This window comes from Elephantulus edwardii, unplaced genomic scaffold, assembly GCF_000299155.1.
Source record: "Elephantulus edwardii isolate Elephantulus edwardi_28Jun2011 unplaced genomic scaffold, EleEdw1.0 scaffold00006, whole genome shotgun sequence".
Lineage (NCBI taxonomy): Eukaryota > Metazoa > Chordata > Mammalia > Macroscelidea > Macroscelididae > Elephantulus > Elephantulus edwardii.
The window spans coordinates 4,266-9,800 of record NW_006399756.1 but is presented as its reverse complement, the minus strand read 5'-3'; positions in this window follow the sequence as shown (position 1 = coordinate 9,800).

Here is a 5,535-nt window from a genome sequence, read left to right as displayed (position 1 = left end):
GGACACTGAGGGGTCGGGGCACTGACCAGGTGGGGACACTTAGAGGGGTCAGAGCAGTGACCAGGTGCGGACACTGAGGGGTCAGGGCACTGACGAGCCTGGGGACAGTGGCCAGGACCTCTGGTCTGGCAGAGCTGAGCGGCTGCAGAGTGGACAGCACTGAGCTCGGGTCAGCGTGCGTCCTAAGCATGTGCTCTCCTTGTCTGCGGAGACGCACGTGGCCGCTCGCTGACTGGACCTGAAAGACCTCAGCCAGACGCCACGGCGCAAAGTCAAGGCCAGCGCCAAGGGTGGACCACGCCGTGGACTCCGAGGACCGCGATTTTAGAAAGAAAACCTAAAGCCTTGTGTTTGGCCGCTTCCATCTCCAAGACCACGGTTCCCGCGCCGGGCCCAGACCCTTGCCCCGTGGGAAGCGCTGAGACCCCAGCCTTCTCCAGCCCGGCTCCCAAGGCTGCCCCTGCCGGTCCCCCGCACCGTCGCCCGTTTCAGGCAGCTCCATGGCTCCCCGGAGCTTGGCGCCCGAAGGCCCCGGATTTCCCGCCATTTGCTCTCAGCTTCCGGTGTGAAGGCTGACGCGCTCCGGGCAATGATTGGCTCCAGACTGGCAGAGGCGGGACTTCCCAGCACGCCTGCGCAGTGCGCTCCTGCAGGCAGTGCCTTTAGGGGAAGGGGGTGGGGGCCGACTGATAAGGGTTGCGAGCAATTACTTCTTGTCTTTAGGTTCAATGGAGTCAGGTACGACTCATAGCGACCCTGTAAACAATAGATCTGAACCCTATCATATCCAGTGCCGTCATCACAATCTCTGACACATTTGAGCCCCTTGCTACCGTCACTGTATCAATCCATCTGGCTGAGGGCCTTCTTCTCTTACTGAACATCTACCTTTATAAGCATGATGTCCTTCTCCAAGGAATTGCCTTTCAGAGAATAATGTCCAAAGTACGTGAGACGAAGCTTTTCCATCCTTGCCTACAAGGAACATTCTGGCTGCACTTTTTTGAAAATAGATTCTTTGTACGTGTAAAGCTTGGAGGACAGCAAGTCCAATTTCCAGAAGTTACCAGCTAGGCTGGCTAATATTTATTGGCCAGTCAGGGAACTAGTGTTCCATGCATTTGTGAGCCCTGATGAAAGTGCTTTTTTTTTTTTGCAACATCTTTGGTGCATATTGTCGTTAAGCATCATTCAGTTGACTATGTCTTATAATGAGCCTATGGAGACTTGCCCTATTATATATCATTTTCACGATCTCTGACATGTTTGTCGCTGTGTCACTCTATCTCTTTGAGGATTTTCCCGTCACTTTTCAGTATAATATGTTTTCCACAGACCGGCCACTCCTCTTCACTTTTATCAAGCAAAATTGGTCATCAGCATAACGCAGGTTGTTGAGCATTCCTCCAATCCTGATGCCACATTCCTCTATATAGAGTGCAGCTTTACGAGTTATTTGCTCAGCATATGGATGGAATGGGTTGGAGAAAGAGTACAACTCTGACAACTCACCTTTCCTGATCTTAAACCATGCAGTGTTCCCTTGCTCTATTTGCACAACAGCTTCTTGGTCTAAGTATAGATTCCGTATAAGGAGAATTAAGTGTTATGTGATTACCATTTTCTCAATGTCAAACTATCAGCTTGACTAAAATTTTGGTACCTGAAAATTAAGGTTCATAGTTTATTTCCGTCTTAGCCCAGTGGTCAAAGAAATAGCTCTTTCATATTAAACATAGTGACAACACCATGAAACTAACAGAAAACAAGTAAACATTTTTTTTTTTTGAGGGGGAGGTATGGGTCTAGCCTAGTGGTAATGGCTGGCTGAACTTTTTGAGGCTCTGTCCATTTTTCTGTTAGCTGGAGTCATGTCTGCCTTTTTGTCTAACAGGGTTTAGACAAGGTTCAAGTTCTGGAACAGGACTCATTGTTCAGGTTACCTACAGGACAGGGAACTGACCTACAGAGAACAAACTTGTGAGTTACAAAGCAAAGGGCTTCAGGAGGTGTTACTGGTGCGCAGAAGGAGAGAGTAAGGAGAGTGGCTTACATAAAGTCTCTCATACAAGTTCATGGTCTTAATTTTTTAAAAACCTTTAGAATTATTGTTTATGTACTGTCAAGTCTGAACTGACCCATACTGGAAACAGCCAGAACTTAAAAAGATAGTGAGTCATCCATAATAATAAAAATAAATAAATAGCAGAGCCCTTTGATGGGGTGAGTCAGTGGAATCTGAGGAACAAACCTAATCCAGAAACATATCTTCATCTGCATCTCTCAGTGTTGCGGGGAAGATTCCAGTGGTCTCTGCAGCAAACATCATAGATGGTGAGAGGTGCCCAGGATCAGCTGGAGATGGTGAAACCAACTGGGCCAGGGTGGAGTGGCAGTGTGGGTTCAGAGGGTTCTTCACAGAATGAAGAATTTCATTCACTTGAAAAAAGATTTCATAAGGGAAGATGAAAAGACAAAGTTCTCATTTTCACCTGTCTTCATGGGTTTAATGCTACTTTTTGTGCTACTGTAATTCAGAGCAGGGTAAAAGCCACACCTGGTTTTACTAGAGCTGTGTTTTCTGATAGGGCTCAGCCATCTCCTTCTGAGTGTTGCTTTTTTATATTTTCATTACCGTTGTCACTCTGATGCTTTCAGGTCAAATCTGATCGTTGCCCTCTTCAGGCTATTCCTTTGATTTCTCTGGACTTGAATTAGACCTTGTCAGACATGTTGTGAGAGACTCACATCCACATGTTCTGGGCTTTATGAAGAAAATGTTATTTTGGCAGGCACTTTTGTTTTAAAGGAGACTCCATGTCAATCAGACATGCATGTTGTTGTTGTTGTTAAGTGCCGTCGAGTCGCAGGCGGCTCAGTGACCCTATGAAGGAAAGTCCTCAACACTTGGGTGTCTTTCATCCTTTCTCCAGGTTCATAGGGTTTCCAGAAGCAAGCTATTACAGAAGTGGATGCCACTCCTCCTTCCAAGCTTGTCTTAATCAGGGAGCTCCACCCCACTCTGTTCATATTGGGTAACCAACCATTAACGCATTAGACACATCAGTATCACAGTGTTCAACCTCACAGCGACCACAAGTAAGCGCCATATGGCAAGTGGACACACCAGCACTATATGACCTAGAGAACTGTTTGAAGTTAGTTTACAAATTAATGCTCCACATCACCAAAAGGAACAGTTTTAATGACTTTATCACACATGCATTGTTGTTCTTTGTTGTTATGTGCCGTCGAGTCGCTTGCGACTCATAGCGACCCTATGCACAACAGCCCTAAACTCTGCATAGGAAGGCGTAATTTTTCTTTTCTTTTTTTCTCTCCCAGTGAAGAAGTCTGGGGGAAGGGTTTCAGGAAAGAACCTGGTTTGCAGGTTTTTCTGAGACTTTGAGTTCAGTAAAGGCACTGTGGCTGGAGTCCTTGAGATGTGTGTATTTATGTGGGGTGGTGAATGGAGGTTGCCTGTTGATCCCTCCCCATCATGACAGCTCTGTTGCAATGGTAATGTGACATGACTGTGTAGCCTGCTGTTGCGTGGGCTCTAGGGTGTCTGGTTTGGGTGAGATTGTGGTTATATTTCCTTGGAAGGGAGGAATGGAGATAGAAAAAATGGGGTGGGGGAGTCATGGACTCTGGGCCTCAAGATTTGGAGGAACCAGTGACATGTCGATCTTCTTTGGTGGGGCTTGGCAGCAGGAGGTTTTGGCATTTGCTCTGGTGACAAAACCACCTCTGTGTTTTCCTGGTGAAAAACTGTGTCCAGTGCATCTTAGTGGGTCTCATCATTGCATGTTTGTGCCTCACTTTTCAGGGACCCCGGCCTACACTTGTCTGCATGCTCCCTCCATGCTGCTGTTCCCTGTATCTGGATAGATTGTGTCACTGTTGTTGGTGATCTTCTAGGTCGATGTCACACACTGGCCTCACCACCTTGAGTGCTGACTCTGTGGGCTGGTTGTTGGTTCCTAGTGGTGTGTCCATGAACAGAACCCTTTTTGCACTTCTGTTGGGTGCATTGGCATTAAGTTTATAAAGGCTGCTACAGGGCATATGGAGCTCAGAGTGGTAGTGTGTGGTCTCTGGGATGATGTGACATTTGATATATGTGCCTGGTTGAGGAGGCAGTGGGGTGAAGTTACCATCGGGTCATCGGGTATAGCACCTGTGATAAGGCAGTGACGTGAAGCTGCATGTGGCCTTGTCAAGCCTTGCATCACTTGGTGATATGTAGGATCCTAGAGAACGTGGGCCCATGTACAGTGTGTCTGCTGTGTCAAGTCTCCATCTCGGGATTACGAGATTGTGAAGTTTTGCATGTGGCTTTTTCTCCAGAGACGGTTTCTCTGCAGGCTATGCAGAGGATGTGGACCCCTCAAAGGGGTTATTCCAAGGATAGACATTGCACCTGACAGGTCCATAACTTAGCTTATTTGTATGTTTATAGCATCTGTCTTTCTGAGAAGCACCTAAAGCTTTTTGTGAATGCCTCTGCCCACCCGGAAACCAAAAGAGGCACCCTTATGTATACTGCCTAACTCACAAGACCCCATGCTAAACTTTACATCATCTACCCTTGTTGATAATGTGGTGTAAGCTTCTAGACTCTTCTTTGCTGTCACTTTGTAGGCAAATCACTTGCAAAATGAGGCATCAGTATACTATATTAGCCCTGGCTGTGAGTGCAGCCCCCTCTCTGGCCCCATTGTGGGCCTGGAGTTTTGTTTGTGGGGGTGCACAGTGAGTCTGGGTGAGCTGTCTTCCATGAGAAGGCCTTCTTTGTTGCTATGTTTGGGAGTCTGGAAGTACAATATCCCCCAGCTGCCATCCTAATCACTGATCCTTTTTCCTCCCTCTTTATGGCTTCTCAATCTGGCAGTGTGCTTCTCATGTTCCTTTGGATTCTAACCACTTTGTAACCCCATTGTAAACACTTAGACCTTCTGGATGTGTGTGAGGAGAGACATGGAGGGTGTGTGCAGCAGATGGGAGAAGGCAAGCCTTGCAGGAAGGGAGTCGCCTTGTGTAGTTGGGTTCTGGTGCTCCTTTTTACCTGAAAAAAGTTTTGCTTCTAAGTCCTGCGTACTTATGTGATGTGGAAAGAGGTGTTCTGGGAGCTCCCTGAAAAGTCTTCTTTTGCCTAAAGGAATTTGAACTTCTAAGGCTTCCATACTTCTGTGTCTCAAATTAGGCCGGGAAAATCGGTCACGTGGTCCTTGGGAAACCTTGTTTCTCCTGAAGGAATATTTACTGCAAAGGCTTCTGTCCTTCTGTGAGGCAGGTTACAGTGGAAACCTGGGTTACCTTACCTTTTTGGGAAGTCTGCGTTCTAACTGAAGCATTCCCAAAACTGCCTCCATGTCCAACACCTCTTGGGTTTCCCATGTATAACTCTGTTTGCATCTCAACTTCCCATACTTCCAGTACAATGCTCTTTTTGGTACCCTCTCCCCCACCGCTGCCAGTGTGACTTCCAGGCGTGTCTGTACCCCTCATCATGTCCTGATTGCCCGTCTTCCC